This window comes from Macaca fascicularis, chromosome X (genome assembly GCF_037993035.2).
Source record: "Macaca fascicularis isolate 582-1 chromosome X, T2T-MFA8v1.1".
NCBI classification, from domain to species: Eukaryota; Metazoa; Chordata; class Mammalia; order Primates; family Cercopithecidae; genus Macaca; species Macaca fascicularis.
Genome location: NC_088395.1, coordinates 22982353 through 23010078, shown reverse-complemented (window position 1 = coordinate 23010078; position 27726 = coordinate 22982353). Strand labels below are relative to the sequence as shown.

The following is a 27726-nucleotide window of genomic DNA, read 5'->3' as shown; positions in this document are numbered from 1 at the left end:
AGAAGGTGACTGTGACTGGAGTGTGGTTGGTGGGCGTGAAAAAGATTGACTTTGAGGTAAGAAAAAGGTAGAATGCAGGTGCTCTACTAACTACAAAATGAAGCTACTGGAGAATTTTAAGCAAGAGAAAGATACGTAATTTGGGTTTTAAGTATACTTTGGCTGCTGGTTGGAATGGGCAACAGAGGATTGAGAGTGGAAACAGGGAAACTAATTTGAAGTTTTGGCAGTTATCTGACTGAAAGGAATTGGTGGCTTGGACCAGGTAGTAAGCAATGCGAATGTGAACAATGGTCACACTCGTTAAACATTTTGGCCGTAGTGCCAATGAGACTTGCTGATCTATGGCTAGTTACAGTTAGTAGGTGGCAAATTAGGGTGAAAATAAGAAGACGTTTCGATCCCTGTCCTGAGAACTGGTTGAACAGTGGCACAATGTACTGAGAATGGGGGTGTGGGGGACTCGAGGAGGAGCAGATTTTTTTTTTTTTTTTTTTTTTCTTTGAGACGGAGTCTTGCTCTGTCGCCCAGGCTGGAGTGCAGTGGCCGGATCTCGCTCACTGCAAGCTCCGCCTCCCGGGTTCACGCCATTCTCCTGCCTCAGCCTCCCGAGCAGCTGGGACTACAGGCGCCCGCCACCTCGCCCGGCTAGTTTTTTTGTATTTTTTAGTAGACACGGGGTTTCACCGTGTTAGCAAGGATGGTCTCGATCTCCTGACCTCGTGATCCGCCCGTCTCGGCCTCCCAAAGTGCTGGGATTACAGGCTTGAGCCACCGCGCCCGGCCAGGAGCAGATTTTAAGAGCAAAGGTCAATAGTTCTGTTTACCAGATGTTAAGCAGCAAAATCTAAAGATAGAGAAGACTATGAGTCATCAGCATACAAATGATCTTTAAGCCATAGTACTGGATGAAGTTACCTGGGAAGTGAGTAGTACAAAGAGCAGAAAGAAGTATTCCAAGACAACCTTTAGAAGTTGCGAAGATGAAGAGAAGCCAACAAAAGAAAATGAGAAAGAGAAGCTAGTGAGAAAGAAGAAAAATTAGGAGCATCTGGCACTGTGCTAGGCACTAGAGATGCGGTGGTGAGCAAAACCCAACTTAGCCCTCCTACTCTCATAAGTGCTTTATAGTCTAAATGTATTTTAAGTAATTATGGTAATGTCGCTAATATTTCACTATTAAGTATAACGATGTGGGTGGATGTCTTTAAAAAAAAAGTTAAGCATGTACCGTCCTATTTCTAATTTTACTCAATTTTATCAGATTCCCTGTCAACTTCTATCAGGCTGATAATACATTACTGGGCATCCAAAAGTTAAACCAATTTTGCATTTCTGAAAGAAACCATTTTTGGTCATGGTCAATTACTTTAAAATCCTCTCATAGACTGGCTTTACTATTAGTTTATTTAAGATGTTTTGCTTCTGGGCTTGTATGTGATTTGGCTTCAGTTTATGTTTTTTTTTTTTTTTAAATTTTTTTTTATTTTATTTTATTTTTTAATTTATTTATTATTATTATACTTTAAGTTGTAGGGTACATGTGCATAACGTGCAGGTTTGTTACATATGTATACTTGTGCCATGCTGCTGTGCTGCACCCATCAACTCATCATTTACATCAGGTATAACTCCCAATGCAATCCCTCCCCCCTCCCCCCTCCCCATGATAGGCCCCGGTGTGTGATGTTCCACTTCCTGAGTCCGAGTGATCTCATTGTTCAGTTCCCACCTATGAGTGAGAACATGCGGTGTTTGGTTTTCTGTTCTTGTGATAGTTTGCTAAGAATGATGTGGAGAAATAGGAACACTTTTACACTGTTGGTGGGATTGTAAACTAGTTCAACCATTATGGAAAACAGTATGGCGATTCCTCAAGGATCTAGAACTAGATGTACCATATGACCCAGCCATCCCATTACTGGGTATATACCCAAAGGATTATAAATTATGCTGCTATAAAGACACATGCACACGTATGTTTATTGCAGCACTATTCACAATAGCAAAGACTTGGAATCAACCCAAATGTCCATCAGTGACAGATTGGATTAAGAAAATGTAGCACATATACACCATGGAATACTATGCAGCCATAAAAAAGGATGAGTTTGAGTCCTTTGTAGGGACTTGGATGCAGCTGGAATCCATCATTCTTGGCTTCAGTTTATGTTACTATCCTTTTAAGGATTTGGAATTATGGTTTTGCAGGCTTCATTAAATAAATTAGAGGACTCATTTCTTTATGTTTTGGAGTAGTTTAAATTACACAGGGATTATTTTTTCTTTTTCTTTTTCTTTTTTTTTTTTTTTTTGAGACGGAGTCTTGCTCTGTCGCCCGGGCTGGAGGGCAGTGGCCGGATCTAAGCTCACTGCAAGCTCCGCCTCCCAGGTTTTCACCATTCTCCTGCCTCAGCCTCCCGAGCAGCTGGGACTACAGGCGCCCGCCACCTTGCCCAGCTAGATTTTTGTATTTTTTAGTAGAGACGGGGTTTCACCGTGTTAGCCAGGATGGTCTCGATCTCCTGACCTCGTGATCCGCCCGTCTCGGCCTCCCAAAGTGCTGGGATTACAGGCTTGAGCCACCGCGCCCGGCCTATTTTTTCTTTTATATTTTAACAGATCGTCCCCCAATTCTCTCATAAAACATTTAGGTCCCAAACTTTTTCTTTGACGAGTATTGTTTTATTTATTTATTTTTTTTTACCTTTGCTTGGTCATTTTTGCTCATTCATATTTTCCTTTGAAAAATCATCCATTTAATTAAGATTTTCAAATTTATTAGAATGAATGTAGTATTAATGTATTTTTAAAATCTCCATTGTTTGGCTTCTCTCTTCTCTTTCAGATTTCCCAGAGGTTGGCAAGTTTACTGGTCCTTTAAAAGTATTAGCTCTTGGTTTTAATTGTCAGTTCTAGTCCTTGTTACTTTATTTTGCTTTCTAGTTAAAAAAAAAAATCCTTTCTCTTACTTTATTTTACTTTATTTTGCTGTGGTATTTCTCAGTTTTTGAGTTGACTATGTAGTTCATTTCTTTTTCACATTTTTATATAGAAATAAAAATTTAAGGCTATAAATAGTCATCTGAGCAAGCCTTTTTATATTCTTTTATTTCATGTATAGGCTTACTAGTACCATTAATTTGCAAAAAGTTTGCTTATGTGGTTTTGGTTCTATTTTAATTGCAGTTACTCCAAATCAAAGTTTTACATTTTTAAGTGGCTTTAATCTCTTATTCTTTGTTATTAGTGTTCAGTTCTATAGAAGCTCTACAGCAGATTTCTTAAGGTCCTATTTAATCATTATTTTTGGTAAATATCCCATACATTTTGGAAGAAATAAAAGAATATTCCTTGTTTGTAGGGTAGGGTGTGGAATTTTTTCACACTGATACTTTAATCTAATTATTTATAGTATTTAAGATCACTGTTATACTTACCATTTTTCTCCTTATTTGATATGACAATTTCTCTCTTTCTTTTCTTTTCTTTTTTTTGAGACAGGGTCTCACTCTCTTGCCCAGGCTGGAGTGCAGTGGTACAGTCATGGCTCACTGAAACCTTGACCTCCCAGGCTCAGGTCATCCTCCCACCTTGACCTCCCAAGTAGCTGGGACTACAGGTGCACCCCACCTGCCTGGCTAATTTTTTTTGTTGTTCGTTTGAGATGGAGTTTTGCTCTTGTTGCCCAGGCTGGAGTGCAATGGCGTGATCTCAGCTCACCACAACCTCTGCCTCCTGGATTCAAGCGATTTTCCTGCCTCAGCCTTCTCTAGTAGCTGGGATTACAGGCATGTGCCACCAAACCCGGCTAAGTTTGTATTTTTTTAGTAGAGATGGGGTTTCTCCATGTTGGTCAGGCTGGTCTCAAACTCCCGACCTCAGGTGATCTGCTCACCTCGGCCTCCCAAAGTGCTGGGATTACAGGCGGGAGCCACTGCACCCAGCTGATCTTCCAGTTTCTTAACGGGGTATATTGAATTCTTCCATCATAACTGTATTTTATTTTTAAAATATTCATTGTGTTGGTAAGGTTTTTGCTTTATATATATTGAAATATTCAACCCTAATTTTTCAGTGGTTGACTACAAAAGGAAAACGGTATTTAGTTTTGGTTTTTACTTTCAAGAAAAACAATGATAAACTGGATTGTGGCTCAAGAAGAGTGATCAGAGTGGTCAAAGGACTCAAAGCTATGTCACCTGGTGACTAGTAAAGAGAACTGGGAACATTTGATCTGGATGTTGAAAGTTATAGCTGTTCCACATACTATTTTGAAGAGAGATTAAAATTGTTCTGAATAACTTCAAAGAGCAGAACTAAAAAAAGGAGAAATAGTAAGCACGCTGATTTTCGCTTAGTATAAGGAGAATACTCAATTAAAATAGCTCCAAAATTGAACTGAAAGCTGCTGGAGGTAGTGAAATTCCCATCACTGAGCTGGTCCAGGAAAGGCTACATGACAACTTGCCAGGCTACTGTGGAAGAATTCAAGCATCAGCTCAAAGGTAGTATTAGATGGTTATCACTCTGTCTCTGAGGAGACCTGTGCTTTGTCATCTTGTTTCTCATTCACACTTTTTTGTATGTAAATGGTTAGATATTTTAAAAGGCTAAACGTAGCTAGGGTGGGCTGGTCAAAGCTCTGTTGCCTCATGTCTGCAACCCTTTGGGACAACACACAAGGGCAAAACTTATACAGAAGGTCTCCATTTATTTAGCATGATTGGCAGAATCTGAAAACGGTGGTCACTCTAAGTGTGCAATCAAAGAATGACAACATTAAATTGGATTTTAAAGACCTTCCAAATTCCCCTCCTAATCAGGCAGCTCACAGACCTCAAAGCTATATTTTTCATTATAAAAGCCATATTCAGTTTACTTTCAAATATGCCTTTTATTTTTTTCATAGAACATTGTTCTTATAATGTCTAATATGTATTTTAATACTTAAAAATATTTTTCTATTAACTCAAAGATTTTATGGTCTGTTGCTAGTTTTGTGTATCATATGAAGCTTTTCAAGATAGATCATTTCTTCCTTTTTTTTTCTTTTAAATTATCTCAACTTTTTTTTTTTTTTTGAGGTGGAGTTTTGCTCTTGTTGCCCAGGCTGCTGGAGTGCAATGGCACGATCTTGGCTCACTGCAACCTCCACCTCCCGGGTTCAAGCAATTCTCTTGCCTCAGCCTCCCAAGTAGCTGAGATTACAGGCATGCACTGCCATGCCCGACTAATTTTTTGTATTTAGTAGAGACAGGGTTTCACCATGTTGGTCTGACTGGTCTCCAACTCCTGAGCTCAGGTGATCCATCCACCTCAGCCTCCCAAAGTGCTGGGATTACAGGCGTGTACCACCACGCCTGGCCTAATTATCTCAACGTCTTTAGTGGGGATTTCTTTATGGGGGAATTAATAATATGCCTGGGCTATTGCAACATAGAAATAGTGGTTTTCTGGTTGCTTCTGCTAGTCACCCCAAGGATATTACCAGCTCGGAGCTAATTTTGTTGCTATTTCAACTTGGAAAATCCACCATCACTAGGGAGGGCACATTTGGATTCAAAATCCATGTGTTACACTATCTTGAGGTTGCACTTTCTCATGAGATTTTTTTTTTTTAATTTAGAGACAAAAAGCTGAGGCAATTTTTTTTTTTTTTTTTTTTTTTTTTTTTTGCCATTTTCCAGAGATGGTTGTGAGGGTCTTAATTAGAGATACAGCCCTTCTCAAAGGTTCTGGTTTTATGAAGAATGTCTCAACACCAAATTCTTGCCTTGCACCACCTATCCAAGCCTTCATTTCATGTCTTTTTTATGGATTAAAACCAAAGTTCCATATCAAAAATATTTAAGAAAATATTGCAAATCAATAATAAAAGCTAAACAGCCCATTGTAAAAAATAGGCAAAATATTTGATCAGACACTTTACAAAAGGAGATATATTGATGGTCTATGAAAAGATGCTCAACATCGTTACTCATTAGGGAAATGCAAATTAAAGTCACACCTACTAGAATGGCTAAAATTCAAAAGGCTGACAATATCAAAGGTTGATAAAGATATGAAACAACTGGAAGTCTCACTTATTGCTCGTACAATATGAAATAATATAACTACTTTAGAAAACAGTCTAGCGGTTTCTTAAAAAGGTAAATGTACACTTATACAACAACTCAGCAATCCCATTCCTTGGTATTCTTTCCAGGATAAATAAAAACATCTAGCTTTATAAAAAAAACTTTATGTGTAATAGAAAAAAAATGGGAACCACCCAAATGTTCATCAACTGGTGAATGGATAAACAAAGTATCGTGTATTCCTACAATGGAATATTACTCAGCAATAAAAAGAATGCACTACTGATGCATTCTTGATTAATGAATTTAAAAACACATACTAAGTGAAAGAAGCCAGACACAAAAGCAAAAGAAGCCAGATATGCTGTATGACTCCATTTATGTAATTTTAGAAATGGAAAGCTAGGTTGTCGTGATATAAAGCAGATCAGTGGTTGTCTGGGCTGGGGATGGGAAGAGGAATTGATCAGGTGGGGGCAGATGGGCACTTTTTGGGAATTTGGAAATGTTCTATGTCTTGAATGTGATGGAGGCTAGTGTGTACATTTACCAAAATACATTGGATGGCACACCAAAATTTATACATAAATAATGGTGTACCATAATTTATATATAATTTATCATATACTTATAATTATGTAATATCTCAATTATATATTATATAACATATATAATATATAATTTTATTTTATTTTATTTTATTATTATTTTTTTTGAGACGGAGTCTCGCTGTGTTGCCCAGGCTGGAGTGCAGTGGCAGGATCTCGGCTCACTGCAAGCCCCGCCTCCTGGGTTCACGCCATTCTCCCGCCTCAGCCTCCGAGTAGCTGGGACTACAGGCGCCCGCCACCATGCCCGGCTAGTTTTTTGTATTTTTAGTAGAGACGGGGTTTCACAATGTTAGCCAGGATGGTCTCGATCTCCTGACCTCGTGATCCACCCGCCTCGGCCTCCCAAAGTGCTGGGATTACAGGCTTGAGCCACCGCGCCCGGCCATAATTTTAATTATATGTTATAAATCACATAAAATTTATATTTAAATTATATCTCAATAAACTTGATTATAGATACAAAACAAAACAACATATACTTTATTTTTAATATCAGCCCCTGGGGTAGCTGCTATATTAACTAGTGAGAATTTTGCTTTGAGGATTTGTGAGATTTCTAGTTTGTTTATAATACTTTGACTTTGAAATCCACATTTCTAGCATATAAATCTTTTTTGCTTGTGAACTGACTACATAGTTTTAAATGTTTAATCTTTGTTGAGCAATGCTAGATGTTATGGCAAGAGCAGTTTCACATTAGCCATGTTGTAGTTCTAGAAATTGCAGAGTTCTGTGCTTTTTGTCTTTGTTTTTCTAAATGGTGAATTTATTATGGGAATTAACTTCTACTCCTGAAAAATATCCTAGCTGATGAATATTTGATGTTTGAGGAATACAGAGAAGACATTAATATTTATTCTGTGCTTATTGTGTGTTGGGCACTATTCTAGATGCCTTCATATCTGTTGGCTAGTTCAATTCTAATACCAACATTTAGACTGAGTATTTTTATCCACATTTTATATGTGAGGAAACTGACATTAATAGATTAACTTGCTTTGGTTCCTGCTGGCAGCAAATTGCAATCGGAATATAAACCAAACCTTCCACGTCTGGTTGCTTTTATTTAAGGTTGCAGAAGTATCATGCCCTTAACCTTTATCTATGGTTTTAAAAATGTAAATACAAACATAACATACAACAGATCGCTAGAACTTATTCATCCTGCATAATTAGAATTTAAACACATGGAGCAACAATTCCCTTTTTCCCATTCCCCACATCCCCTGGAAACCACCAGTCTATTCTCTGCTACTGTGAGTTTGATTATCTATGATAGTTCGTTTAAATGGAATCATGTGTATCTGTACATCTATGACTGGCTTATTTCACTTAGCATAATGTCCTACAGGTTCATCCATGTTGTGGGTAAGATTGCCTCCTTTTTAAAGGCTGAATGATATTCCATTGTATGTATGTATATACTACATTTTATTTATCCATTTATCTCACAAATATTTAAATTGTTTCCATATCTTTACTATTGTAAATAATGCTGCAATAAACTTGGGAGTGCAGATATTGCTTCAAAATCCTGATTTTGATTCTTTTGGATACATGTCCAGAAGTTGGATTGCAGGATCATATGTTCTAGTTTTTTTTTGAGAAACTTCCATACAGTTTTCCATAGTGGCTACACCATTTTACATTCCCACCAACAGTGAATAAAAGTTTCTGTTTCTCTACATTCTGGCCAACACTTATCTTTTGTTTTTCTGATAATAGCTATGCTACGAGGTGTGAGGTGATTGTGGTTTTTATTTTCACTTTCCTGATGATTAGTGATGCTTGATGCCTTTTCATTCACCTGGTGGCCATTTATACAATTTTTAATGAAAAAATGTCTACTCAAGTCCTTTGTCCATTTTAACATTGGGCATTTGTAGACTGTTAAATTATAGGAGTTTATTATATATTTTGGATATTAACTTTTTATCAGATAAATGGTTTCCAAATGTTTTCTTGTATTCCATATTCACCTTTTCACTCTGTTGATTATTTGCTTTGCTTTTAAGTTTGCTGTAGTCCTACTTGGCTATTTTTGATTTGTTGCCTGTGCATATTTAACAATATGGTATTGTGAACTTAAAAATTTGTTGAGGGGGTAGATCTCATATTAAGTGTTTTTATCACACACAAACACACACATGCACACACACACACAACGACAGGGGCACAAGTAAACTTTTCGAAGTGATGGAAATATTTATTACCTTGATTGTAGTGATGGTATCACATATGTGTATGCATATGCCCAAACTCACCAATAAAATTTGCAGATTTTTGAACATCAATTATACCTCAACAAAGCTATTTTTAAAAGGAAAATATACAAACAATGTATTTATTGTTGAAAAATCCTTTTAAAGATATTGTACATAATGTTATTTGATTTTCCTTATATCATGGCTCAGGTAAGAAAGTCATCCAAAATTGAATACCAGAAATACCTTCATCTCTTAAAAAATTTGATCATAAAATGATAATTGTATGATTTGCCCTCCTTTTTGGTGCTATGGTTTGAATGTGGCCCCCACAATTTAGGTGTGGGAAACTTAATATCCAATGCAACAGTTTTGAGAGATGGGGCCTAATAGGAGGTGTTTAGATTATGGGGGCTCTGGACTCAATTATGAATTAATGCTACTATTAGAAAAGACTTACGGGAATTGGTTCTCCCCCTTCTGCTCTTCTGCTATGTGAAGGCATAGAGTTCACTCCTGTCTTGCCCTTCCCCCTTTTGCCATGTCAGCATGCAGCAGGAAATCCTACATCAGATGCTGGCACCTTGATCTTGGACTTCACAGCCTTCAGAACTGTGAGAAATAAATGTCTATTCTTAATAAATGACCCACTCCCAGGTATTCCTTCACAGCAGAACAAAACAGACTAAGGTATTCTGGATGGGTTCTCATGGCTCCTGCCTTCAATAAAGTTCCTTGTTGGGGCTAGGTGTGGTAAGGGACAGGACTGATTTATGACTTCAGTGTTCAAGAAAAAGAGCAACTGTTGTCTATATGCCAGATAAAGGATATCTGGAAATTAAGGGACAGTCTTGAACATAACAATTCAGGTTTTTAACAGAGGATTACCATCCTTGCACTAGCTTATGGGCTAGAGCCTGCAAATAACCCAGGATACATAGTACTTCGAGAGAAGGCCCTTTTGTGGCCTTTTAACCTGCTGTTAAATCCAAAGTAGCAAATGAAAATTTTAATGCACCAGACTTTTAAAGATAAAGATTATGTAACCCTCATGTCCCTTATGAGTTGATTGACAGGAAGTTTAGCATTAGATTTAATGCTCAAATTACAGTAACTATATTAGGCCAGTATATTTGCAAGAAGATAAGCAGATACCAGATCATGGATGAGCTCATGGTACTAGACTAAGTATTAGGAATTTGTCTCAAAGTTGTTGGATAACCACTGTATTATTTAAGTGAGGAACAGTATGGTAGTTTGTACTTCAAGAACTGCTCTGTGTCATTTTGGAGGTTAAATTGGGGCAGGAAGACCCAGAAGTCAGTGATACCAGTGAAAAAGTTATTGCAATTATCTTTTGTAAAGGATACAGACCTACACTATGGCACTGGCAGAGAATCATAGAGATTGTCAATGGCGAGTAATAGAGAGAGGAGTCTAGATTTTTGGCTTAAAGAGTTTGGTAGATCTAGGTGCTATGTAAGAGGATTAGGAATTACGGGCAATGGATATGGGCACCCACCCAAATACGAGTACCTAGGAATGCATTTTAAAAGTCTTCATTATGGTGACACATGCTCTAAAGAAGAAAGAAAAACGTTTCTTAAACTTTAATGTGTATACTTAAGAACTGGAGATCTTGCTTCTGTGACTTGTAATTCAGTAGGTCTGTATATCTAACACTCTCTCAAGTGATGCTGATACTACCGGTCCTCAGAACTCACTTTGTGTAGCTACGCCGTTTCCATCTCCTGTACTCTGAATGTTTAATGTATACTTTTGCCTCTCTGGTTCTCTTATGTTTGCTTGGTTCCATATTTTGGTTTTCACTTCTCTCTTCTTGGTTCCTTTAATCAACAGCTCATTTTAGATGGCACTTTATAGTTTCACAATGGAATCTGACTTTCAATATTATCCTTTTGCTGAAGCTATAGATTTGGGAGTTGTGCACATATGTTGTAACAGATTCTGTAATTGTCCTACCTATGTGTGTATGGGCTTTATCAGCATAGGGCAGACTTGCAATTGCATTTTTATGACTAAATATTTTTCCTAGTGTCACAGCCTTCTCTACCCATGTACGTATGTACCTAGAGGAGGCAGGTTAGCAGCCATTGACCAATGGCTGACTGAAATTGGTGTATTAATACATGAGCTTCCTCACCTATCAAGTTGGGTAACTCTGAGGCATGTCTTCTGTATAGTTTACCAGACTTCCCCAGTGAATTTTAGCTCTCTTTACCCACAGTGGTAACTTGCTTGGAAATTCACCCTTTATAGGCTACTTGCCCTTCCCTATATTATTTTTCAACTCCTCTTTTGGTGTTTCCCAGGATCATCTCCCAAATACAGTTGTTTTGTGAGGAACCCAAACATTTCTGGTCATTAATACCGAGTGTGTATGTGAAATCCATGGGGAAGAGTGTAGAGTGAAAGAGAATGTGTATGAGGATGGAATCATTAGAAATAAGGTCTATATCTGTGTGCCAAATAAAACAAGTTCAAAGAAGCAGTGGCCAGAGAGGTAGAATAGAAACCAGAGTAGACCTACCTTCCAAACTAGTTCTTTCTCCTGAGCTCTGGACCTATATATCCAACTGCCTTCTGGGCAACTTAGCTTGAACATGAGGGTCTCTATGAAGAAACTTGAGGCTCATCCTTTACTTTTTTCCTCTCTGTTACTACTCACATTCAGCAGACCACTAAACACCACAAAAACCTCTTGCTTCTGCATCCTGAATAGCTGTGAAATCTAGCCATCTACTTCTCTTTGTGCTTTACTGACACCATTCTAGTTCAAGCTGCCATCATCTCATGCCTACAATGGCCTCCCCATATTTTCCTCTGCCTCTGATTTTGATCCCTTTAATCAGTACTCCACAAGGCAGTCACACCGATCACATGTCTCTGTGTTGAAAATGGTTCAAGATACTCCGTTATTCTTCAAATGAGTTCCAAGCTCTTTAGCATGATAAATGTATTCAGACCTCTGTCCTCTTCTCTCACTACTTTGCCCCTGATTCTTTTTTTTTTTTCTTGAGGTGGAGTCTCTCTCTGTCACCAAGGCTGGAGTGCAGTGGCGCGATCTCAGCTCACTGCAAGCTCTGTCTCCCAGGTTCACGCCATTCTCCTGCCTCAGCCTCCCGAGTAGCTGGGACTACAGGCACCCGCCACCATGCCCAGCTAATTTTTGGTATTTTCAGTAGAGACAGGGTTTCACCATGTTAGCCAGGATGGTCTCGATCTCCTGACCTCGTGATCCGCCCGCCTCAGCCTCCCAAAGTGCTGGGATTACAGGTGTGAGCCACCGTCCTCGGCCCTGACTTTTAAGCTCTAGCCATCCTGAGCTGCTTGAAGTTCTCCAAATTCTCCGTTCTTTCTTGCTTCTGGGATCATGTATATACTAACTTATCTCGGGAACTCCATTTCCCTAAATCCTTCCCCTGGATGACTTGACTAATTCTTCCAGACTCAACTTGAATGCAATCTCCTATGGGAGCTTTTCCTAACCCCCAAAGTCTGGGGCTGGAGCCCCTATTATTGCAATATTTTCTCACTGTTTTATGACATTACCACTCTGAATTATAATTATCTGGTAATTACTCTGTTTTGCCACTAGATTGTAAACTCCTTTGAGCTTTGAGATGGTTTTAAAAATTATTATTAATTATTGTATTCCCACTGCTTGGAATAACATAAGTGCACAGTATTTTTTTTAGTTAATGAAAGGAATGACTCAGCAGCTTCAAGTGCTTGAGTAAGTGTTCCAACAAGATGGAAAATAACTGAAGATGATTTTTGCAATGAGGAAGTTATCAATGTCTTCAACAAGATCAGGTATACTTCAATATGTGGTATACATAGTATTTGTGTTGCTTTGGAGGTCAGCTTTCCATCGTAAGTTAACAGAAAACATGGAATTTTAGGAAAAAACATTAGGAATGTGGGAGATGTTTAAGAAATACTCCAAGTATTCATTATATTCCAATTACAGTTCAATTTGGGGTGAATGATAATGTTAAGCTTTTGTGCATTGATGGTTTATTTTGCAAACGTGTATTATTATCCTTTAGCAGATGATCAAAAACTAGGAATAAGTTAAGTCAGACAATCCTCCTCTCTTACATTACACTACTAGTAATGTAACTGGGGATATACCTTCATACTTAATACAGTGTGAGAACTCTTAGTTGGTGTCACAACATCACCAAAAGGCAAAAAGGTTTTGCTTGAGGGGCCATTAGCAGATTTTAACTTTTGAAAATGTCGTGTGTGGGAAGGGAGCAACCTTAGCCCAATCATTTTAGGAACATGGCACAGAAGCTTAGGGAATTTTCCCTTCCTGTCTATGGAGGTTTTCCAGCTTGCTGATATACAAGATGAAAAAGGCCTCTGGAGTATGAATTATTACAAGTGTGAAGTGTCAAAAATGTGCTCTATTTCAAGTATGCCTGAGGTATTCTTCTTACAAATTTTACAGGCACTGATACATTTTATTCATGAAGTGCTTCTCACCAGAATGCTTAGAGCATATCACATGAGTGATAAAAATGTTGGGAATATAATGAAAAGGTTGTAAATTATATACAGAAAGGAACTATGGCTTTTGAAAAGTTCTGAATCTGCATGCCTCTCCCTGTTTTTAAAAGAACTAAAATGAATTAGAAACAAAGATGCACATTAAGCAATTGTATCTCTCATTTAGATTATCTTGATAATGAGTTTTATAAAGAACAACTTCTGCTGCTCTAGAGCAAGTTTGAGTAGAAATGTATTTCTTAGGGACATTATTACATTGAAATGAGACAAAATTACAACTAGACTCAAAGTAGTAATACTTTTAAATGCCAATTATAAAGGCTTTTGAATAGATATCATATTAAAGATCACTAGGAATTTTAACTATATGCAATTTATAATGCATTATATGTAACATAATGCTATGATGTTTAGTGTATCTCCTTAGTATACATGATGATATCTCTTTACAAGTGAAAAACAATTTGTTAATTTATTCATTCAACAAGTATTAATTGAGTATGTATTATATGTAGGCACAGTTCTGGCTATGAGGTTTATAATGGAAAACAAGACAAAATCCTTGTCCTCAAGGAATTTATATTGGAGGCAAAAGGATGTAAACAAATGGATATAGTATATAATGTAATATCAGATTATGATAGGTGTTTTGGAGAAAAATAAAGCCTAAGAAGGAGATAGAGAATAACAAGGGGGAAGGTTGTGGATATTGTGTGGTTAAAAAGGTCAGGGAATCACTTTATGCCCCAAATAAGTCAAAACATCCACAATTCCAAGTGATGAGTCAAACAAGGGAAGTATATTTAGAGGAAACCAGAAATTACTACTTTGGTAGGATTTATGATTGACAGCATTTTTAGAGTCGGTATTTTTTTTTATTTCCTTTTTCTTTCTTTTCTTATTTTTCCCTCCCTCCCTCCCTTCCTTCCCTCCCTTCTTTTTTGTTTTTGTGAGACAGAGTCTTGCTCTGTCTCTCAGGCTGGAGTGCAATGGCGCATTCTGGGGTCACTGCAACCTCGCTTCCCAGGTTCGAGCGATTCTCTTGCCTCAGCCTCTCTAGTAGCTGGGGTTACAGGCACCTGCCACCACGCCAGGCTAATTTTTGTATTTTTAGCAGAGACAGGGTTTCACCATGTTGGCCAGGCTGGTCCCGAACTCCTGACTTCAGGCAATCCACCCGACTTGGTCTCCCAAAGTGCTGGGATTACAGGTGTGAGCCACTGCGCCTGGCTACTTTTTTGTTTTCAACTTTTATTTTAGGTTCAGAAGACACATATGCAGGTTTGTTACATGGGTAAATTGCATGTCACTAGGGTTTGGTGTACAGATGATTTTATCACCAGGTAGTAAGCATAGTACCCAATAGGTAATTTTTCAACCCTCACCCTCCTCCCACTGTGTACCCTCAAGTAGGCCCCAGTGTCTATTGTTTTCATCTTTGTATCCATGTGTATTCAGTTTTTAGCTCTTACTTATAAAGTAAGAATATGCAGTATTTGATTTTCTCTTCCTGTGTTAATTCACTTAGGATGATGGCCTCCAGCTGCATGTATGTTGCTGCAAAGGCTATTATCTCGTTCTTTTTCTGGTTGTGTAGTATTCCATGGTATATATGTACCACAGTTTCCTTATCCAGCTCACTGTTCATGGGCATCTAGGTGGTTTCCATGTCTTTACTATTGTGAATAGTGCCATGATGAACATAGGAATGCATGTGTGTTTTGGTAAAATGATTGATTATATTCCTTTGGGTTTATGCCCAGTAGTGGGATTATTAAGTTGAATGGTAGTTCTTTTTTAAATTCTTTCAGAAATCACCAAACTTCTTTCAACAGTGGCTGAACTAATTTCCATTCCCACCAGCATTCCATTCCCATAAGCCTTCCCGTTTCTCTGCAACCTTGCCAGCATCTGTTACTTTTTTTTCAAGCTTTTTAGTGATAGTCATTCTGCCTGGTGTGAGATGGTATCTCATTGTGGTTTTGATTTGTATTTCTCTAATGATTAGTGATGTTGAGCATTTTTTCATATACTTGTTAGACATGTATATGTCTTCATTTGAGAAGTATCTGTTCATATCCCTTGCCCATTTTTTAATGGGGTTGTTGGTTTTTTGGTTGTTAATTGGTTTAAGTTTTTATAGATGGTGGATATTAGACCTTTGTCAGATGCATAGTTTGCAAATATTTTCTCTCATTCTGTGGATCGTCTGTTTACTCTGTTGATAGTTTCTTTTGCTGTGCAGAAGCTCTTTAATTAGGTCCCACTCGTCAATTTTTGTTTTTGTTGCAATTGTTTTTGGAGACTTTGTCATGAAATCTTGGCCAGGGTGTATGTCCAGAATGATATTTCCTGGATTTTCTTCTAGAGTGTTTTAGTCTGAGCTCTTGCATTTAACTCTTTAATCCATCTTGAGTTGATTTTTGTATGTGGTGAAAGGTCCGGTTTCAGTCTTTTGCATATGGCTAGCCAGTTATTCCAGCACCATTTACTGAATAGGAAGTCCTTTCCCCATTGATTTTGTTGACTTTGTCAAAGGTCAGATGGTTGTAGGTGTGAAGCTTTATTTCTGGATTCTCTAACCGTTCCTTTGGTCTATGTGTCTTTTGTTGTACTAGTATCATGCCGTTTTGGTTATTGTAGCATTATAGTTTGAAGTCAGGTAATGTGAAGCCTCCAGCTTTGTTCTTTTTGCATAGGATTGATTTGGCTATTCAGGCTCTTTTTTGGTTCCATATGAATTTTAGAAAGGTTATTTCTAATTCTGTGAAAAATTATGTTGGTAGTTTGAAAAGAATAGCGTTGAATCTGTAAATGGCTTTGGGCAGTATGGCCATTGTAACAAAATCGATTTTTCCAATCCTTGAGCATGGAATGTGTTTCCATTTGTCTGTGTCATCTGTGATTTCTTTCAGCAGTGTTTTGTAATTCTCATTGTAGTAGAGATCTTTCACCTCTCTGGCTAACTGCACTTCTAGGTATTTTATTCTTTTGTGACTTTTGTGAATGGGATTGCATTTTTGATTTGGCTCTCAGCTTGGATGTTATTGCTGTATAGAAATGCTACTGGGGCTGGGCATGGTGGCTTACACCTATAATCCCAGCACTTTGGGAGGCCAAAGTGGGAGGATCACTTGAGCTCAGGAGTTCGAGACCAGCCTGGCCAACATAGTGAGTCCTCATCTCTATAAATACATACATACATACAAACATACATACATAGAAATGTTACTGATTTTTGTAAATTGATTTTTATGCTGAAACTTTGCTGAAGTTGTTTATCAGTTCTAGGAGCCTTTGGGCAGAGAAAAAGGGGTTTCTAGGTATGGAATCATATCATCTGCAAATAGCGATAGATTGACTTCCTCTCTCCTATTTGGATGACTTTTCTTTCTCTTTCCTGATTGCTCTGGCTAGTTCTTCCACTACTATCTTGAATAGGAGTGGTGAGAGTGGACATCCTTGTCTTTTTATGGTTCTCAGGGGGAATGCTTCCAGCTTTTGCCCATTCATTGAGATGTTGGCTGTGAGTCCGTCATAGATGGCTTTTATTATTTTGTGGTATGTTCCACTGATGCCTAGTTTGTTGAGGGTTTTTAGCATGAAGGGATGTTGAATTTTACTGAAGCTTTTCCTGCATCTATTGAGATGAGCATGTGGGTTTTGGTGTTGTTGTTGTTGTTGTTCTATTTATGTGATGGATCACATTTATTGATTTTTACGTGTTGAGCCAACCTTGCCTCCTTGGAATAAAGCCTACTTGATCATGGTGAATTAGCTTTCTGATGTGCTGCTGGGTTGGATTTGCTAGTATTTTGTCGAGGATTTTTGCATCTGTGCTCATCAAGGACGTTGACCTGAAATTTTCTTTTTTTGTTGTGTATCTTCCAGGTTTTGGTATCAGAATCATGCTGTTCTCATAGAATGAGTTAGGAAGGAGTCCGTCCTCTAGTTTTTGAAATAGTTTCAATAGGATTAGTACCAGGTCCTCTTTGTACATGTGGTAGAATTCAGCTGTAAATATATATCATGGAGGACTTTTTTTGGTTGGTAGGTTTTTTATTACTGATTCAGTTATGGAACTCATTATTGGTCTGTTCAGGGTTTAAATTTCCTGCTGGTTCAATCTTTGGAGGTTGTGTGTTTTCATGAATTTATCTACTTCTAGGTTTTCTAGTTTGTATGCATAGAAGTATTCATAACAGTCTCTGAGGGTTTTTTTGTGGTTCTGTGGGATCAGTGATAATGTCCTCTTTTTCATTTCCAATTGGATTTTTTGCTCTTCTCTCTTTTCTTCTTTATTAATCTAGGTATTGGTCTATCAATCTTTTCTGTTCTTTCAGCTAAACAACTTTTGGTTTAGTTGATCTTTTGTATGGATTTTCTTGTCTCAATTTCATTCAGTTCAGCTTGATTTTGGTTATTTCTTTCCTACTGTTAGCTTTGAGGTTGGTTTGCACTTGTTTTTCTTGTTCCCCCAGGTGTTGTTAATTTTAAATCTTTAGGTTGTGATTTTAAAATTTAGATTAGTTTAAAATCTTTAGGTTGTTATTTTAAATTTTAGGTTAGTTTAAAATCTCTAGGTTGTTTATTTAAAATCTTTCTAAATTTTTAATGTAGGCATTTAACATCATAAACTTTCCTCTTAACACTGCTTTTGCTGTGTCCCAGAGATTCTGGTACATTGTGTCTTTGTTTTCAGTAGGTTCTATGAATTTTTAAAAATTTCTGCCTTGATTTCATTCTTTTTCCAAAAGTCATTTATTTATTTTTATTTTTAATTTTTCTTGAGACAGAAACTCGCTCTGTCACTCAGGCTGGAGTGCAGTGGTGCTATCTCGGCTCACTGCAAGCTCCGCCTCCCAGGTTCATGCCATTCTCCTGCCTCAGCCTCCCGAGTAGCTGGGACTACAGGCATCCACCACCACACCCGGCTAATTTTTTTTATTTTTAGTAGGGATGGGGTTTCACCATGTTAGCCAGGATGGTCTCAATCTCCTGACCTCGTGATCCGCCCGCCTCGGCCTCCCAAAGTGCTGGGATTACAGGCATGAGCCACTGCACCTGGCCCCAAATATCATTTATTATTTTTCATTTTCACATTGAAAATCAGGCTCTTCAGCCTCAAAGAATGTGTCTATATAAAATTAAATGAGCATTGACCGCGAGCTGCACTTTTTTTCTAAATGGGAAAAGGTTAAGGATGGTGAATTTTGTTTAATTTTCATATAATTATGTGATTTTGAGAGTTCTTCTTGGAATTGAGTTCTATTTTTATTGTGTTGGGGTCATTATTGTGGTTGATGTGATTTCAGTGTTTTGAAATTGTTGAGAATTGCTTTATGACTGAGCATATGGTCAATCATAGAGTCTGTGCCATGTGCAGATGAGAAGAATGTATATTCTGTTGTTGTTGGGTGGAGTGTTCTGTAGATGTCTATTAGGTCAATTTGGTCAAATGTTGAGTCTAGATCCCAAATATCTTTGTTAGTTTTCTGCCTGGATAATCTGTCTAACACTGTCAGCGGGGTGTTGTAGTGTTCCACTATTATTGTGTTGTCATCTAACTCTCTTTGTGGGTCTCTAAGAACTTGTTTTATGAATCTGGATGCTCCAGTGTTGGGTGCGTATACCTTTAGGATAGTTAAGTTTTCTTGTTGAATTGAACCCTTTATCATCATGTAATGCCTTTCTTTGTCTTTTTTGATTGTTGTTCGTTTAAAGTGTGTTTTGTCTGAAATAAGAATAGAAACCCCTGATCTTTTTTTGTTTTCCATTTGGTTGACACATCTTTCTCCATCCCTTTACTTTGAGCCTATGGGTGTCATTGCATGTGACATGGATCTCTTGAAGACAACTGTGATGATTAATATTAGGGGTCAACTTGATTGAAATTAGGGATACCTTGATGGCTTGTAAAGTATTGTTTCTGCATGTGTTTGTGACGCTATAGCTAGAGGAGACTGACATTTGATTCAGTGGACTAGGAGAGGAAAACCCACCCTCAATGTGGGTGGGCACCATCCATTCAGCTGCCAGGGCAGCTTGAACAAAGCAGGTGGAAGAAGGTGGGATAAGTTTATTTACTGAGTCTTCTGGCTCTCTTTCTTCTTCCCGTGCTGGATGCTTGATTCCACTGTTCCTCCTCCTGCCCTTGGACATCAGAATGTAAGTTCTTCAGCCTTTAGACTCTGGGACTTGTACCAGCAGCTTCCCAGGTACTTTCGGGCTTTTGGGCATAGGCCAAAGGCCACACTGTTGGCTTCCCCGGTTTTTAAGCTTTCGAAACTGAATGAGCCACTGATGGCTTCTTTCTTTTCCCCTGTTGTGGGACTTTGCCTTGTAATTGTGTGAGCCAATTCTCCCTAATAAACTCCCTTTTATATATACATATATCATTTTTGTTCTGTCCCTCTGAAGAACCCTGACTAATAACACCTATAGTTGAGTCTTGCTTTTTTTATCCTACTTGCCACTCTGTATCTTTTAAGTGGAGGTGTTTAGCCCATTTACATTCAGGCTTAATATTGATATGTGAGTATTTGATCCTGTCATCATGTTGTTAGCTGGCTGTTATATAGACTTGATTGTATAGTTGCTTTGTAGTGTCAGTGGGCTGTGTACTTACGTGTGTTTTTATGGTGGCAGGTACCAGTCTTTCATTTCCATGTTTAGCACTACCTTAAGAACCTCTGGTAAGACAGGTCTGGTGGAAACAAAGTCCCTTAGCATTTGCTTGTGTGAAAAGGATTTTATTTCTCCTTCACTTATGAAGGTTAGTTTGGCTGGATATAAAATTCTTGGTTAGAATTTCTTTTCTTTAACCCTTTTCCCATATACCCCAAGAATACTTGCAGGAAGCTGCAGCATTTACTCTGAGATAAATTTGCCACAAAATATCCCACTTTTATTATTATTTTTGCATTGCTCTAGTATATCAACTAAGAAACAAAAGACATTATTGTGTTTGTAGCATTCTGTTTATAGTAGTGGTATTTGCATTTACAAAATATAGTAATTCTTGATCACTGAGAATGTCTCATTTTAGAAAACGTAGCATTCCTGTGCATGATGTTAACATTGTTCTCAAATAGTTATTGGCCAAAGATTAATTTGATGAATCTGATTTTCCTGAAATAGATGATTCTAATAATTCAGATGATTCTGATGTTAGTTGTGTTTAGAAATAACTCCAAGAACAGTTTTTATATTTTATTTTCACATTGAAAATCAGTCAGATTTGCTTCAGCCTCAAAGAGTGTGTATTTAATATTAAATGAGCATTGGCAGTAAGCTGCACTTTTTTTTTTTTTTTCCCTAAGTGGTAAAAAGGTTAAGGATGCTGAATATAGGCCCCCAATCTCTTCTGGATTATAAGGTTTCTGCTGAAAGGTCAACTGTTAATGTCATTCTCTTTTTATGTGACCTGTGTGTTCTCTCTGGCTGCTTTTAAGATTTTTTTCTTTCATGTTGACTTTTGAGCTGTGTGTCTGGGGATGGTCATCTTGTATAGTATCTTGCAAGGGTTCTCAATTTTCTGAATTTGCATATTGACTTCTCTAGCAAGCTTAGGAAAAGTTTTGTGGACAATATCCTCAATTAAGTTTTCCAAATGTCTTTCTCTCTCTCCATCTCTTTTAGGAATGCCAGTGACTTGTAGGTTTGCTTTCTTTAAATAATACCATATTTCTTGGAAGTTTTGTTCATTTAAAAAATTCTCACCGGGTGCGGTGGCTCATGTCTGTAATCCTAGCACTTTGGGAGGCCGAGGCAGGTGGATCATGAGGTCAGGAGATCGAGACCATCCTGGCTAACATGGTGAAACCCCGTCTCTACCAAAATACCAAAAATTAGCCTGGTGTGGTGGCAGGCACCTGTAGTCCCAGCTACTCGGGAGGCTGAGGCAGGAGAATGGTGTGAACCCAGGAGGCGGAGCTTGCAGTGAGCCAATATCATGCCACTTCACTCCAGCCTGGGCGACAGAGCGAGACTATGTCTCAAAAAAAAAATTCTCGTATCTTTATTTTTTCTGCCTGCATTGATTAGAAGGAACTGTCTTTGAGCTCTGATATTCTTTAATCAGCTTGGTCTATTGTGTTATTAATGCTACCAATTGCATTCTGAAATTCCTGTAGTAAATTTTTCATTTCCAGAAGTTCAGTTTGGTTCTTTCTTAAAATGGCTATGTCATTTTTAAACTCTTGGACCATTTTACTGTTTTCCTTGGATTGGGTTTTAACCTTATCCTGTGTGTTGATGAGCTTCCTTGCCATCCAGATTCTGAATTTTATGTCATTTCAGCCTTTTCAGTCTGGTTAAGAAGCATTGATGGGGAGTTAGTGCCGTAGTTTGGAGGTAAGAAGACACTTTGACTTTTAGAGTTGCACTGATTCTTTCTCATTTGTGTGGGCTGATGTTCCTTTAATCTTGGAAGTTGCTGTCTTTTGTATGAGCCTTTTTGCTTTTATATTCCTTGAGGTCCTTGGGGGTTTGACTGCAGTGTAAGTTGGGCTTAGTCAATTGACTTCATTTCTGGATGGTTTCAGGAGGCCAAGACTCAACTCAGCACTGCTAGGCTACATGCTGTAAACTCAGGAGGCTGGTACCAAACCCACAGCTTTATTCTCGGGCCTTTTGAGGTTTAAGCACCTGATATGCTGGAGAGGTCCGAGTGTTCCAAGTCTGCTAGCAATAACACTCTGATGGCGCTGCTGGGAAAAGCACTCCGGTGGTGCAGTGGCGGGCTCCCGTGCACATCTGTGCTGGCAAGGTGGTGGCAGGTCTGCACACACATGTATGCTGGCAGGGCAGCGGGGGAGGTTGCAGGTGATTGCACACTGGTTGGGGAAGGCTGTGGGTCGGTGTCTGCCGGTGGATGTCCATTTGCAGAAGCACTCCAGTGATTAGGTGGGGTATGCTGGTGAAAGAGCTATGGCACTGGTTGTGCTGCAAGTGGCTTCAGCCAGGCAGGAATCCTGGGAGAGGCCAGAAGACAGGGGGTTTTCAGATCAGATTGTTTCTTTCACGTGGGCAAGACAGCCTTGCTCTGTCCATTTCTGGCAGCTATTAATAACAAAGCCTAAAGTCACCTAGAGGAGTATGGAGAGTCTTGGGGGATGGACGCCCATGGCCATGCTCCACTGCAGCCAGTCCCAGGCCAAACCCTCTGGGCTCCACACAGGCTGGAGTTCTGTCTCTGCCAACTTGCTAGACAGTTCTCGCTGCCAGCTCAAATGTGCTTGGGAATTGTGGGGTCTCCCATAGCTAGGCTCATGGAGGTCCATGGTGAAAGTGGGCCACTCCACACCCATTTCACTCACCCCTTTCCTAGGAGCTTCTCAGGGCCAGGAACAAGTCCTGGTGCTTGGCCACCAACCACAGCGTTCCCACACTCCTCCCCTATAATCCTAGGATTTGCATCTGTTGTATGTCTTCTTTCTAAAATGCCTTATTTTCTAAAAATCTGTTCAGAATATCCTGGTCTACTTGATGGTCTGGTCTCTCTTGGTGGTCGAAGCTCTTCCTGGTTGCATCTAGTTGGCCATCTTGGCTCTAATTGCTTTTTTTTTTTCCCCTTAAAGCTAGACTAGGACTGGATCACAAACATTGGAGAACATGCGTAACAGCATTGAAGTCGAAAATGAGTGAGGAGAAAGATAAGCTGTTCTTATATTTTTACTATACAAATGAAATCTGTTGGCATACCATAATTAGCTAAAGGTTAACTATAAATTGTTTTAGAATAGTGACTTAAAGGATAGTTTCTGCTCAGAGATGTTTGGGTTTACTTTTACTTTCCATATTTACAACTTTCTAGCAAGGTAAATTTCTTCACTTTCATGTCTCGGTTTCATTATTTGTAAAATAAATTACTATAGTAATAGTGTTTATTTTATAGGTTTCTTTTTAGGATTATATAAACTAATACATATAAAATGTGAATCAAATAGCTTGGTATTATTTTTTCATGTTTTGATTTGGAATTGATAATTATGTTTTTTCACTTCTATTCTATTCATTTTTTCATAACTTAAATAGTCATGGACATATATTTTCACGTTACTATGCAAATGAATTTTAAGTAAATCTTTATATTTCCTTAGCATAGTTCTCAGTTTCTGTCCACTCTCTAAGCACAGTATGAAGCCATATCATCTTATTTTTTTTTCTAGTTAGGAGATTGGTGAAATGAGTACGATAAATTTTTCCTATCATAGATTTTAAGATGCATTATACAAAGTGGAGGAAAAAATTCACATTGTTGATATGCTGTAGTGTTGGCATGTTGAAGCAACAGAACTTAATTAAGAATTCTAAAGTATAATCTTCAAATTGTCCTGGGAAAATGTCATTATTAGAAACTGTTCATCAAAGTCTTGACAAAGAAAGTCAGTTTTAGGAAAAAGTTATAATTTTCCTCTATTATATGGTAAGGAGTTTCCATTATTTCAAACTTCCAGTATTTCATTAAGGGTAATGCCAACTTTCAAGGAGAATTTCAAGTCGTAATAATCTAAACATGGTACAAAGATTAATCAATGTTAGAAATTGTAGAAATTTTCAAAGATCCATCTAGGTTCTTTATTCATGTTTTAGTAGACTAAAGAATAAGAGGAATCATTTACGTCAGTGCTAACATTCGATTTAATCATGCTTTATGAAATAATTAGAAAGCAAACATTTCCCTTTGCAATTAAATATATTAAAAACAACCATGTAAAGAAAGACAAGAATTGCATGCTGTAATTTGTGAACTATCATACCTCAGAAGTGACAGAAATATCCTATATTATTTATCTTTAAAATTTTGAAATTTATTTTTATATTTTAAATTTATTTTAAAATTTTCATTACATTTTGAATGCAGAAAAATATGTCCGCTTATTCTGTGCAAATTATACAGAAAACTACAATGATCTTTTAGCTATATCTGAGTATTTATCTTCATTCCCCTAAATAATATGCTTTTATTCTTACTTCTTGATTTTCTGTGTATAAATATTATTGATTGACATTCCAGAAAGAAAAATGAAAATTCCGTTCTCTTTTTTCCTCCATCCTCACATATTCAGACTTCCTCTTGTAAGTTAGTGCGATCTTCAATCTTCACTATTTACATTAGTATAACCGTGTAAACACTATCTATAACTGAGCTGCATCATATATTGTGATTGTTTTTCGCAAAATATTTTTTCTGATACTAATAATTGCCTTATGTTATAGTTACCTAGTTTTATACATACTTATCACTAACTCAACTTCTCTCCCTAATTAATTATCTCAGTTTTCCCTAATGCATTCAGGTATTTCATTTTTTTCTGAAGAATTCTCTCTGAATCGGACTGGTTATTTTCCCTGCATGGTGCATATGGGTCATTCTGGCATATGTTTGTCTCTGAGTTTTATGTTTCCTGTATTCTACTTCCTCCTCTATTCTGGTTTACACCCTTCATTTTGATATAACACATTTTTCAGTAACCAAATGAGAAAGAGATGCTAGGAGATACAATTTTGAGTTTTTGCATATCTGAAAAAGTCTTTTAATTGATAACTTGGCTAAGTGTAGAATTATAGGTTGGGTATTGTGTTCCTTCAAAAGTTTGGTGGTATTGCTCCATTGCCTACAGGCTTCTTATTTTGCTGTTAGAAAGTCAGAAATAGTCTCATTTCTGATCCTTTGTACATGACCTGTTTTTTCTTCCTCTCTGGAAGCTCACAGTATCTTCATTTTGTCTCCATGCTGTTAAATTCTATGGTAAAGTTCCCTTGGTGAGGGCATGATTTAATCTATTGTGCTGCAGAGTTGGCAGGTCTTTCCAATCTGGAAATCCATCTGGAAAGTTTTGCTGAATTTTATTTTTTGATGATTTCTTCTCCTTCATTATCACCCTTCATGTTCTGGGACTCTATAACTGTTTATTCATGTTGGAACTGTTGGCTTCATCCTCACTTTTCTTATCCTCTGATTTTTCATTTCTTTGTCTTTTTGCTTTACATTAAGTATTTTTTTCCCAATTTAGTCTTCCAATTTTTAATCTAGTTTTTCATTTCTTTTTCATCCCCTAGAGATGAACCATGCAATCTCCTGCCTGGAGTATTGAAGCCTGGCTACTGTGACTGTGGGGAAGGGATTAATGATCTCAGCATTCAGTAAGTGAATGTTCCCTCAACTCTCCTACTTCCTATATGTTACCTATACCTGCCAGTGTGCCCAGTGCTCTTTTCACAGCCTTACAAGTTCTATCTGCATGCTTCTCTATGCTTTGTGTTTAGAAGCATAGAGAAGCTGCTCTCCTGCTTTGTGTTTCAGGAGTCTGACCTCTACTGACATTGTCAATTCAGGGTTTGGTTTGGCCAAACCTGGAAGGGAAGGGAAGTGGCTATATTCCTGTGTCCAAGGGCACGGGGTGTCTTTTTCCTATAACCACAGGTCTTTCTGGATTCTAGATAATGGATCTCTCCATTATCTTTCAGCCCTACTACTAGTAGCCACCTACTGCTCTTGCTAGCCCCAGATCCTTCACCAATCTCACGGGTGTTAGTTTCCCTTTGTCAATTAAACAAAACACAAGTACTTAAAGTGATGCATAAAGTGAAAGTACAGAGATATTCTGCTTTAAAATAATGAGATAAGAACTTGAAACATTTGTTCACAGATATTTGGGGAATGATTGTTTACAAAGAATGATTTATTTCTTTATATAGAATCCATCACAAAAAGTAATTTTTGTTAAGTGCACTTAAAATATAATTTTCCTCATGAAATTTACTTCATCCACAACTTTATACAGCATATCAACTGATGAAGGTAGGGAAGGGAACTGAGAAAGAAAGAGGATTAGTGAGAAGGGGACAATGAGAGGGAAGACTTTCAAACTGAGTGTGAGAGTCTTCCGGTTTTCAGTACTGCCATGGCAGAATGTATGCTGTCTAGGAAGTATAGTTCTTCTATCATTTAGTTTAAAATTTCAACTCTTGAATGCTCAGCCAAAATAAGTAATGTTAGTGGCATGGAGAATGGATTGATGAGGAAGCAGTTTTATAACTCTAGGGCATGGCTAAACTCTAATATGGCAAGCGCTGGAAAAGACAACTTCTTTTACTTTTAAGGTGCTTCAATTTGTCATTACTGATTAAGGGCTGTCTGGATTGGCTCTCCTGGCCAGTTAAATTATCCCAAGAGCTATCTCATTACTAGGAAATGCTCACATGAGATGAGAATCCCTTTTATTCCCATGGTGAGCCATAGAAAACGGACTTTTTGAAGAAAAAAAAATGTAGCTTAAATATAATTTACCTCATCTGCTAAGGACATTATCATTTCTTAATCATTACATAAGCCACATTTTGCATAGTGGTTAAATTCGGACTTAACTGAAAGCTTCAGTGTTTCAAGGCTGTTTATTAAAGCTGTTATTCTGTTAAGTAAAAGGTGTGAAGTGGAAAATTTTCATAACCACTGACATAGGGGAAATACAGTGGTAGATGACTTTAAAAAATTTCACCGATAGTGAATTTGTAAAAATCGCCATGTCTATGATAACTTTGTTACTCAATATGTGGTTTGCAGATCAGCAGCTGGGCATCACCTGGAAAATTGTTGGAAATGTTAAAAAGTCAGAAATTGTCTTATTTCTGAACCTTTGTACATGACCTGGATCCACTGGTTTTTTTTTTGTTTTTTTTTTTTTGAGGCGGAGTCTCGCTCTGTCACCCAGGCTGGAGTGCAGTGGCCGGATCTCAGCTCACTGCAAGCTCCGCCTCCTGGGTTCACGCCATTCTCCTGCCTCAGCCTCCCGAGTAGCTGGGACTACAGGCGCCCGCCACCTCGCCCGGCTAGTTTTTTGTATTTTTTTTTAGTAGAGACGGGGTTTCACCGTGTTAGCCAGGATGGTCTCGATCGCCTAACCTCGTGATCCACCCGTCTCGGCCTCCCAAAGTGCTGGGATTACAGGCTTGAGCCACCGCGCCCGGCCGACCTGGATCCACTGAATCATACCCACTGAATCGGAATCTGCATTTCCACAAGACTCTCAGGGGTACATGTCAACATTTGTGATGCATGACTGAAGCGCAGTAGAGTAGTCACTGAAGCCCTGATCTGTTACCTAACCCAGGAGAATCATGTTTTCCAATGGTAGCAGTGCCTTAAAAAGTGTATGCAATAGCACAGAATTTTCATTGGCATTTAATCCAAGGGTTGCTTGGGCTAATTTTAAACTTAAATATCGAGGAAGATTACCAAGAAGGGATTATATGATATCAAGATAGGTGATGTAATTATTTGAAAGT

General features: G+C 38.0%; 1 long non-coding RNA gene across 4 annotated transcripts in view; it reads left to right on the top strand.

The window, feature by feature from the left end:
- LOC107128471 (uncharacterized) overlaps nucleotides 1-27726 on the top strand; it is a 78983-nt gene that overhangs the window by 20826 nt on the left and 30431 nt on the right. For 2 of the 4 annotated variants that reach the window (XR_012429889.1, XR_012429888.1), the window contains exon 2: nucleotides 25501-26687. This is a non-coding gene — a long non-coding RNA (uncharacterized lncRNA). Of the gene's footprint in view, nucleotides 1-481; nucleotides 1084-25500; nucleotides 26688-27726 lie in introns of those variants that run through there. The other 2 variants (XR_010584373.2, XR_012429887.1) reach the window with 2 other exon arrangements.